This window comes from Vulpes lagopus, chromosome 17 (assembly GCF_018345385.1).
Source record: "Vulpes lagopus strain Blue_001 chromosome 17, ASM1834538v1, whole genome shotgun sequence".
Taxonomy (NCBI): domain Eukaryota; kingdom Metazoa; phylum Chordata; class Mammalia; order Carnivora; family Canidae; genus Vulpes; species Vulpes lagopus.
The window spans coordinates 22,692,511-22,704,134 of NC_054840.1; the positions used below are offsets into that span (position 1 = coordinate 22,692,511).

At 44.5% G+C, this 11,624-nt stretch overlaps 1 long non-coding RNA gene across 1 annotated transcript; it reads right to left on the minus strand.

Moving 5' to 3' along the window:
• Window positions 1-4,044: 4,044 nt before the first annotated feature.
• On the minus strand, window positions 4,045-6,409 carry LOC121477450. The gene is made up of 3 exons (XR_005984233.1): window positions 6,235-6,409; window positions 5,600-5,735; window positions 4,045-4,243 (listed from the first exon to the last, which is right to left on the minus strand). It is a non-coding gene; the product is annotated as an uncharacterized LOC121477450 (long non-coding RNA).
• Window positions 6,410-11,624: the final 5,215 nt, after the last annotated feature.

Sequence of the window (11,624 nt, forward strand, 5' to 3'; positions counted from 1 at the left end):
TGGTTGGAAGGAATGACTCTGGAGATGGCCTACCCGTTCTGGTTATTGTCATAGTCCTCCCAAGAACTGATGGGCCCTAAGACAAAGAGAGTCTCAGTGGAGAGCTGACTAGTATTGTGGTTCTCAAAGTGTGCTCCACAGACCCCGAGGGGTCCCTGAAGTTCTTTCAGGTAGGCTGCAAGGTCAAAATTATTTTTGCAATAATATTAAGGCGGATAGAACTGCTGGTGCCTTAGCTCAATTAAGAAGCCACTAAAGTCCATTAATAGTCTTACATTCTTCACCTCCATCCATTCATTAAAAAAAAAAAAAAATCAATTCCTTTTCAAAACGTCCTTGATAAAGGAATAAAGAGGATTAATTTCATTGAAACTTGGCCTTGAAAACACCTCTTTTTAATGCTCTGTATGAAAGATACATAAAGCATTTTACTCACAGAGAGAAGTACAATTGTTGTCTCAAAGAAAAATACATTTGCAATGAGTTATGAGCTGCACTGACCACTTTTTTCGCAGAACACCATCTTTACCTTAAAAAAAAGGACTGATTAAGGTTATTCACATCTGAATATTTAGGAGACATTTTCTTAAAAATGAACAAACTGAATCTGCCACTTGAAGGAAAACAACTTTTTCTTATTTTTGTTGTGGTATTTGTTACGAGTTATATCTGTTACCAGTAATGAAATTTGAGTTTTCAGGCAAAAATTAGAATTTGAGGGGTGCCTGGCTGGCTTAGTTGATAAAACATGTGACTCTTGATCTCAGGGTTGTGAGTTCAAGCCCCATATTAGGTGTAGAGATTCTTTAAAAAATAAAATCTTTATTTTTTTTAAGATTTTATTTTATTTATTCAGAGAGGCACAGAGAGAGAGAGGGGCAGAAGGAGAAGTAGGCTGCATGCAGGGAGCCCAATGTGGGACTCAATCCTGGGTCTCCAGGATCACACCCTGGGCTGAAGGTGGCGTTAAACCGCTGGGCCACCGGGGCTGCCCTAAAAATAAAATCTTTAAAAGAATTAGAATTTTGGGGGATGCCTGGTTACAGTTGATTAAAACATCTTACTATTGGCTTCGACTCAGGTCATGATCTCAGGGTCATGAGATCAAGCCCCACATTGGGCTCTGAGCTCAGCATGGAGTCTACTTGAGAATCTCTCCCCCGCCCTCTGCCCCTTTCCTCTGCATTCACACACACACTCTCTCTCTAAAAATAGATGAATATTTTAAAAATTAAAAAAAATAGAATTTTGGAAAATTTGCCCACCACTGTACTTACTGATTTTTTTTTGTAGGTCTACACCCAATGTGGGGCTCAAACTCATGATACCAAAATCAAGAGTCACATGCTCTACCAACTGAGCCAGCCAGGTGCCCCTATATTTATCAGTTCTTACAGATTTCTCAGATGAGGTCATAGCTATGGGTTGAATCATGTCCCCAGAAAAGACATGTTGAAGTCTTGATGCCTGGTGTCTGTAAATATAACCTTACTTGAAAATAGGCTCTTTGTAAATGTAATCAACTTGAAAGAGATCATGCTGGATTAGATTGGGCCCCAACTCTAATCACTGGTGTTCTTATAAGTAAAAAGAGTTTTATATACATAAACACAACCACACACAGGGAATGGTGTCATGTAAAGATGGCATTGACACTGAGGTCAAGTCAAGTCAAGAAATGTCGAGGATTGCTGGCAACTACCAAAAGCTGGGAGATGGGCATGAAAGAGAATCCCCCTCAGTGCCCTAAGAAAAAAACCAACTCTGCCAAAACCTTAACTTCAGACTTCGAGCCTCCAGAGAGATGAGAGAATAAGTTTCTGTATAAGATATATCACCTTGGTAAAAACAAAGATTTTAAGCTGTGCTGTGGGTGGTGCTTTGTTAGAACAGCCCTAGGAAACTAATACAGTGATAATAACCCCACATGTAGCTACTTGATACTGTAAAGGAAAGTGTGTCAGCATTTGAAAGATATGCAGTGAACCAGTATTTCCAAAAGCCCAATGTATGTCCTAAAATCATGCATGAAAGAGAGCCATTCGAAGCGTGAAGTAGACTGATACATCGCAATATATCAGAATACAAAGAATTCAGTGTCAGGTTTCAGAATTCATGTTGCAGCTAACCTTTAAGAAACTATCACTTGTGCTTTGATGTAGCATCAAAGGAAACCATCTACAATTAGTTGGAAAGGCTGCTGAAACCTCCCTCCTTCTTCCAACTACTTACCAGTCTAAGGCTGGATTTTCCTAATATAGTTCAACCAAAATAATATATTGCAGCTGATTGAGTGCAGAAACAGATATGATAATTACCTGTCTTCCAGTAAGCTAGTCATTAGATTCGCAAAAAGATGTAAAACGATGCAACTCTTCTCTCTCTCTCTCTCTCTCTCTCTCTCTTTTTTTTTTTTACTTTGGAAATGGAATAATTTTCACAAAATATTGTATTCATACTAATATGTGATGGGTCTGTTATTATTTTAAATATTTCAAAAATCTCTTAATTTCAAATTGAATAGATATCGTTAAATATAGCTCATATAGATAGAAGCTTTGAGGGATCCACGATGAGTTTTAAGAGTCTCAAAGAATCCAGAGACCCCCAAACTTTATTAGTTTACAAGGAAAAAACAGCAGGATTTAGCAAATGTTTGGGGGAGATGAAGTGAGCAGTCTTGGTCCAGTTCCAGAACTATCCTCCTGATGGGGATTATGTCAAGAATAGGCTTTAAAGGAGAGAAGGTGTTTCAGTCGGGCAAATGTTGAGTGTAGGTTGTCTAAGGAATGCCACCAGAATGCTACTGTGAAGGGAGAGAATTGTCCTAAGAAGAGGACTCTAGGGTTACACCTACATGAAGGCAGAGCAGGAGCGCAGGCTAGAGACCAGTCTGACTCAGAAAAAGGGTATGGGGGAGGTGGGGAGAGAAACTTTGCAGGGAAGGATGTCACAGAAGCCAAGCAAGGTAGAATTTTCAAGAAGGGAAGGGGTCAGTAGCAGCAAAAGCTCTAAAGGAATTCAGCAGCGTCATTCCTGATGAGCTGAGAACAGTTCTAGAGAAATAAGGGAAGTCAAGGAAGCAGCTGGGACGGTCTGCTCATAAGTGACAAGCCAGAAATCAGCCAAAAGTAAAAAGAGCCATAGCTTATGGTGAGTGAGGAGAAGGCCAGAGGACATGTAGCAATTCAAAGTTCAGAAAAGGGAAGCATTGACAGTAGTACAAGATTCCCCAGGAAGTCCAGAGGATGGGACTTTCTAGGAGACAGTGGGGTGGAGCAGGCAAGCCCAGGAGGGCTTCTGAACCAGACTATCTGATTCAGGTCTTACAGGCGAGGGCCTGGATGTCTGTGACCTCCCAAGAGGCGTGCCTGGAAACTCTGACTCCTTCCAGTCCCCAGTGGGATAGTATTTGGGGATGGGCCTTTAGGGGAGAATTAGATGGTGAGTGAGAGCGAAACCTTCTTGAATGGGACTAGTGGCTTTTCAAGAAGAGACCAGGGAGTTGGCTTCTCTCTCTCTTTCCCTATCACTCCCGCCACCAGGTGAAGATACAATGAAAAGACCAGCTGTCTGCAAACCAAGAAACAGGTTCTCACCAGACACCGAATCTTCCAGTACGCTGCTCCTGGCCTTCTTAGCCTCAGGTTGGCAAGAAATAGACATTTGTTTATGTAAGCCACCCAGTCTATGGCATTTTGTTCTAGCAGGAGGGGCTGAGCCACTAGATAAGAGATCAACAAGCTGCTTAACTTCTCTGTGCCTTAATTTCCTCTACCAGAAATATAGAAAGCAATAGTATATACCTCAAAGAGCTGTTTACAAAGCAGCATGAGTTAACACACATCAAGAGTTTAAAATTCGGGGTGCCTGGGTGGCTCAGCGGTTAAGCACCTGCCTTTGGCTCAGGTCGTGATCCCGGGGTCCTGGGATCTAGTCTCACATCAGGCTCCCTGTGTGGAGCCTGCTTCTCCCTCTGCCTCTGTTTCTCATGAATAAATAAACAAAATCTTAAAAAAAAAAAAAAGTTTAAAATCCTGCTTACCAAATGGAATTTACTTAACCAATCACTGCTACTGGTGAGACAGAGGGGGTGAGGCAATGACCATGTCCGTGGTCCGTCAAAGTCCATAGGTTGGAGGGTGGGAGCAGAGATGGCTCCTGCCCCATAACTCTCCTCATTTCTGGAGTACTTAGGAGGCAGCAGATGGTCTAGTCCGAGTGTAAGGAGGGCGGCAGAGTTCTGAAATATGATTCAAAGGGACATAAACACAAAATTGCTTTCTTTTTCAATTACTGTCTTCAACCACAGTCTTTCAAATCCTCCTTTCCGGTTTCTTAAAAGGTAGTTTAAAACTTCAACCTCACCAGGGCTCCTGGGTGGCTCAGTGGCTGAGCAGCTGCCTTCGGTTCAGGTCATGATCCCGAGGTCCAGGGATCGAGTCCCGTGTCAGGCTCCCTGCATGGAGCCTGCTTCTCCCTCTGCCTTTGTCTCTGCCTCACTCCCTCTCACTCTCTCTGTGTGTGTGTGTGTCTCTCATGAACAAATAAATAAATAAAATCTTAAAAAAAATACTTGAAACTTGCCTGTATAGACTGGAGCTGGGATTGCGACGATGGGCAGCACTTCCAATGAGGGGCGTCCAGGAGGGAGGAAAGGGAATGTCATTCTCCCCATCCCACCCTTGTCTTGATCCTCTCCAGCGGTAGCTGCGTCTCTGGCTAACACTGGCCGGCCTACTTGTCCTTTTCGGCCTATGTCCAAGTGCTGAGTCAGCCACAGGCTCATGTGGGAACTTCTGAGGGACCCCAGCTCGGAGCTTGTTCGACTTCTCCACGCCTCCAGCCTGCCCCTCTGCTGGGTGACCTGGCCCTACACTCAGCCCTCCAAGGCCAGGTGTCAGCAAGGTGCATCCCCTTGACCATCACCATCAGGAGCAGGATACTCTGCTGTTTGCCTGTGACAATCCCCCGAGGTCCCCACTGCCCTCCCTCCTCCGCAGGCATGGGCAAGTGTCTAGGGGATGGTGGTGATCGCTGGGGGGGGGGGTGGAGCTGGCTCTGTAGGGAGGTGGCTATACCCACACTGGTGGCTCTCTTTACAAGGGGAGATTCTACTGCCTGTTGTTCTCAGTTCTGGGCCCTGGGGCCTGAAGCAGCAGGGAAGCCCCCTCAGCCTGGTGGGAAGTAGGGGAGGTGCTGGCTCAGCTGGGAGCTACGCTAGATGAGCCTAGGGAGGCCCACCGGGCCAGACCTCCAAGCACTGCTGATTCAAGTGATCCTGGTGCTGAGGTGGATGGAGAGCCTTTGAAGAGTTTCATGCAAGGAACTAGCATGATCAGATATAGGGTTCAGAGCAATCAATCTGGTGGGAGGTCAGGAATTAGGAGCCCACACAAGGAATCCGGGGAGAAATGGCAAGAGTGTGTCCTCAGAGTGATGGTGAAAGGAATTGCACTCATGGAGTAAAGATGTGGGAGGGACAGGCCTTGGGGGCTCAGGGCACTGAGGCCATGTCTGTGTACCATTGCTATGCTCTGCCCACCAGTTGGAACACCCCTTCCTCAGAGAAGGGCACCAAAGCCAATGGTGGACTCACCTGGTCATGAACCTTCCTCTGTCTGTGTCTGCAGCTGGGCCTACCCCCATCCTCTGACGCATCATCACAGCTTGGGTTTTCTAGTAGACACCGTAACGGAGTTGGCGGGTGCATTGTGTTTCTTAGGAATCAACACCTATAAGACAGTGCATCTCCATGACAGCCCCCCTCACTGCCCTCTGGCTTTGGGGCTTCAGGGCTTTGGGTCAGGCTGCCACCTTCCAGCTGGCCTTTCCCACCTCTGCAGAATCTGACAGCCCAGGAAGTTTGCCAGCAAGGCTTTGCAGAAGGAAGCAAGAAGGACTCTAAGTTCTGGAAAGGCTCTTTACCTGTACCTGTAGCCCCAGGCACCCGTAGTTAGGAAGGCAAACTTACTTCTATAGAAATGGATTGGCAGTTCCTTGGTAAGAGGTATTTTAGGGATTTTTCTGCTGTGCTAAATCGTATCTGACCCCCACCCTCACCTAAGATAATCTAAAACCAGGAGTGCTGAGCATCAGGAAGATGGCAGCTTCTGGAGCCTTGGACATGCCCTTGCTCATGTGGATTTGGGACTTGAACTGACCAGGTGTGCCCTTGCCCAGGAAACTGCATTAAACTAGAGACAGGGTCTGAGGAGCAATTTGTATGATTACCTGCAAGTCACTTTGAGGGTCATTTTAAGAATCCAGAGGCTGGCATGTTGCCGGGTGCCAGGCAGGAGCCCCAGGATGTTTGTGGGAGGGAACTTCTTCACGAATGTGTCTACCGTGAAGTGTATTTGGGATGGACACAGCTCTCAGTCAACTGTTCTGCTGCCCTCACTCATTAAATTCCTGTTAAAGGGGAAAGCAGATTCTATTTTCAGGAAGATGGATAGAAGACCAATTGGTAACTGAGAGAGGACGGGGGAAGAACAGAGGCGTTTCCAGAAAGATAGCTTCTGATCTCACTTTATGACAGAAAGGCTTACGTAGAAGCTCTGGGGCTCTTGTTTCTTGTTGATAACCCTGAGCTAGTGACTTATCATTTATAAGTGTGCAAAAGGAGCACGTTCTTTTCTTTTAAGATTTTATTTATTCATTCATGAGAGACCCAGAGAGAGAGCCTGAGACATAGGCAGGGGGAGAAGCAGGCTTCCTGTGGGGAGTCAGATAGGGGACTCGATCCCAAGACCTCAGGATCATGCCCTGAGCCAAAGGGAGACACTCAACCCACTGAGCCACCCGAGCACGTTCTTAATACCTAAATTACAAAGTGTGGTAAGGATCGAGGTGATAGGTGAAGTGCCTGGACAGCCTGACCCTCGAGGTGAGGTGGCTCTAGTTGTTCATCAGAACAGAGGTTGGTGTTTCTCCACAGAGGAGGAAAGGCAGGGGAGGAGGGGCAAGGAGTCTAGAACAGAGAGGTCCTTTCCTCAGGCACAAAAGAAAGGCACGTGGTTACCAGTCACTTATTCAGTCATTCCTTCACGACAGTTACTAAGTGCCAACAGATTCCAGGTGCTTGGGATTCATTTGTGAACAAGACAGGCAAAGATTCTAGTCCTCCTGAAGCTTACATTCCTGCAGAGAAGGCAGACCATAAATAAATTTAAAAAAAAAAAAAGAGTATATAAAGAGCTGATGAATGCTCTAGAAGAAAAAGAATCAAGCATGATGGGAAATCAGGACTGAGGAGTAGAGGGAGGGAAGCAGGTTGTGAAGGTAAATACAATGGGCAAGGTAGGCGGGATGCTGGAGGAAGTGGGCCAGAGGGAAACCTTCGAAGGCCAGGACCCCTGGAGGTCCTGGGGATAGAGCCTTCCAGAGCAGGGCCGGGGAGCAAGGGGCAGAGAGCACGGAGGGGCCACTTTGAAGGATGAGACGCAGAGCTCACTGGCTTTGCAGCTGCTCTCAGGACTTGGCTGTTGCTCCAAGTGAAACGGGAGCCTTTGCAGGGTTTTGAACAGAAGAGTGACAGTATCTAACTTTAGAGGGGTTATACCGGCTGTGGTGGGAGAGCCATAGAGGAATTTCTACAACAACAGTTCTATAGGGTTGATGTAAAGGAATCGGTTTCCAGATAGATTACGTAGTTTATGTAGGACAAGTCCCAGCAGGTGGTGGCTGAGACTGCACAAAGCTAGTGCTTCCCTCGGTTCCAGAAACTCCAAAGGACGCAGATCCAGACTTTTCAGGCTTATTTTAATGCATGAACTATTCATCTTCAGCAAAGAAAAGAAAATGCAGATAAGAAATATTGAGAGGCAAACTTTTCCTTTATTGTTACCTAATTAAATTTTTAAATAGGTATTACCTGCATAGGATGCTTCAAAGTTAAAAAGGATGGAAGTGTCTTTTCCTTTACCTGTTGTCTGTCCAACACTTCCTTCCCACAGAAGCAAACACAATCACCGTTGGCTGCATAGCCTCCTAGAGGTACCTGCATGTACCTCATTGTTAGGGACCGAACTGGGGCATCCTCCCTCCCCGATTTCATATGTTAGAGTCCTAACCCCAGTACCGCAGGACATGATCGCATTTGGAGATAGGATCTTTAAGAGGTAACCAAGATTAAATGAGGTCATTAGGGTGGGCCCTAATGCACTCCTATTGGTGACCTTATAAGAACAGGAGATTGGGACACAGATAGACAGGCAGAAAGACCAGGAAAAAACATAGGGGAAAGGTGGCCATCAGCAAGCCAAGGAGAGAGGCCTCCGGGGAAACTAATCCTGTGACACCTTGACCTCACACTTGGAGCCTCCAGAACTGTGAGAAACAAATTCCTACTGTTTAGGTAGTCAGTTTATGGTAATTTTTACCATAGCCCTAGCAAAATAATACACTTCTGTATATCTTGGGGAGACACATATATATATAGTTTCTCCCCAAATTTTGTATGTTGAAATCTAACCCCCAAGGTGATGGTAATAGGAAGAGGTGGAGCCTTTGGAAGGTGATTGGTCAAAAATGAGGGTGGAGCCCTCATGAATGGGATCAGTGTCCTTATAAGAAGAGACCAGAGAGCTAGCTCACTCTTTTTGACCATGTGAGGACACAATGAGAGGCCAGCAGTCTGCAACTTGGAACAGTGTTCTTAGAACATGACCATGCTGGCACCCTGATATCAGACTTCTAGCCTCCAGAACTGTGAATCACACATTTCTGTTTCTTTTTTTTTTTTAAGGTTTTATTTTATTCATGAGAGACACAGAGAGAAGGCAGAGACATAGGCAGAGGGAGAAGCAGGCTCCTCACAGGGAGACTGATGTGGGACCCTATCCCAGAACTCCGGGATCACGCCCTGGGCTAAAGGTAGGCACTCAACCACTGAGCCAGCCAGGCATCCCACACATTTCTGTTTCTTATAAGCCTCCCAATCTATGGTGCTTTGTTATAGCAGCCCAAATTGACTAAACTATGTATTTTTTCCACAATTTTAAGAGATTATGTATACTATTATGCACTTTGCTTTTTTTCACTTAAAGCTACATCTTAGGGACACCTGGGTGGCTCAGTCAGTTGAGTGTCTGACTCTCGATTTCAGCTCAAGTCATGATCTCAGGGTAGTGGGATAAGGACCCACATTAGGTTCTGCTCAGCCCAGAGTCTGAGATTATCTCTCTCCCTCTCTTTCTGACCCTCCCCCCATCATTCGTGTGTGTGTGTGTGTGTGTGTGAGACACGTGTGCATGCACTCTCTCAGTAGATAGATAAAATCTTTTAAAAAATAAAACTTCATCTTAGAGATCACTCCAGACCAGTATATGTAGAACTGCTTTATTCTTTTTAAAGACTCCAAAGTTTTCCACCACATGGATTTTTTTTTAAGTAGGCTCTAATCCCAATGTAGGGTTTGAACTCACAGCCCTGAGATCAAGAGTCACATGCTCTACCAACTGAGCCAGCCAGGTGCCCAAGCATAGATTAATTTAACCATTTTTTATAAATAGACATTCAAATTGTTTAAAAACTTTTGCTCTTACAAAAAATGCCACAATGAGTAACTTTGTATACAATGTCATTTTATACTTGTATATAATGTAAGTAGGATAGATTCTTAGAAGTAGAACCACTTGGCTGAAAATAAATGAATTTAAAATTTTGGCAGATATTGCCAAATTATCTTCCAAAATTATGAATGTGCCCTCCAATCAGCAAACGTTTCTGTTTCTCCATATCACCATCCATATGTGGTGTCATAAAACTATTTGATTGTTGCCAACGTAATGGATGAAAAACAGTATCTTGTACTTATTATAGAACAAGTTAAATGACTTTTCACATGTTTAGATATTTTATTTAACTTAAGAATTGAACATTTCAGCATTTTTCTTCTCCCACTCTGCATGGAAGTCTGGGTACCATAACCACTAATCTGGCCCCAGGTGTTTATGACTCTGGTATTTCAAAGCCTGTTTCCCTGTAGCATTTACCATTCTTAATACCACAGGGCACATCACAAAGGATGATCACTATCACCGTGGTTGTCACTAGATACCCGCAATCTAGCTCAGTCAGATGACATATAAACAAATATTTACAATTCCATAGCTACCTGGAGGAACCCAGGACAGTTTCAAAGTGGAGGTGATACTTGAAGGACTTACGAAAGTCAGCCATGTAGGAAGCCTTCTAGGTTGGGACACCTGGGCTGCTCAGTGATTGAGCGTTTTTGCCTTTGGCTCAGGTTGTGATCCCTGGGTCCTGGGACTGAGTTCTGCACCAGGCTCCCTGCGTGGAGCCTGCTTCTCCCTCTGCCTGTGTCTCTGCCTCTCTCTCTCTCTCTGTGTCTCATCAATAAATAATTTTTTTTAAAAAAGCCATTCTAGGCAAATAAAGAGGCTGCATACTTGGAACATCAAGTATTCTGGTAGGACATCTAACACAAAGTAAGGAAGAACATGGTTGAATGGCCTCCTCTCCCTTGTGCAGGTTTGTGAATGCGAATAACCACACCTACCATGGTTTAGAGCTGAGGCTGCTCACTGGCATCCACAGGAGCCTCTAATTCCACTCCACTCCACTTCCTCTCCTGAGTTTCCTCTCTCCAAGCAACCTGCTCTCATGATTTTAAAATACCTGTGTCATTTTTTCTGATTACAGTAGAAAATCTTACGTAGCCAATTCAAGGAATACAGAACAATATGAAAAAAAAATTTTAAAGGACAAAAATACTGGGCAGCATGGATGGCTCAGCAGTTTAGCATCTGCCTTCAGCCCAGGGCCTGATCCTGGAGACCCCAGATTGAGTCCCATGTTGGGCTCCCTGCATGGAGCCTGCTTCTCCCTCTGCCTGTGTCTCTGCCTCTCTCTCTCAATCTCTCTCTCTCTTTCTCTCTCTCTCTTTCTCTCTCTCTCTCTGTTTCTCATGAATAAATAAATAAAATATTTTTAAAAAAGAACAAAAATACTAACTCCCAGAAGTTTTGTGGGACATCTTTGTAGAGGTCTCCCTAAACACAGATACACATACAGACACACACAAACACACACACATCCCACACACACATATAAGGTTGACTATATATATTTCATGTAAATTATATAACATCTTTCACTAAATGATTATGGAAATTTTTCATGCCAATGAACATAGAACTACATCTTCCTGATTACTGCCTGCACAGTATTTTATTCTATTACAGCTACCAGAATTCATCGACTAATTTTCTTTTATGGGCACTTAAGCTATTATACAAACTTTGCTACATTGAACAACCTTGTCTATTTATGTACATCAAGATTATTATATTTTTGGTGTAATGATATTTTTGCTTGATCAGTTGCTGTTGGACTGACCTCAGGCTGACCAGGTCTTCTCGCAAAAGGACAATTTTTAGTCATTGCCTTAAACCCATTTGCCTCCCTCCTTTCTGGCATGATTTTCAATTTAAGGAACTTATTCCTCATATCATCCTCATCCCCAAATCTCCCAGGTTTGTCTCATGCAGAATGGACAGCACCCCCCACTCCCCAGTGGGTAAAAATGGGGACGTTGCTAAGAGGATCGTTGCTAATGTTTCCTGGCCTCTCTGAGTTTATGTGAAGTTAGGGTCTGA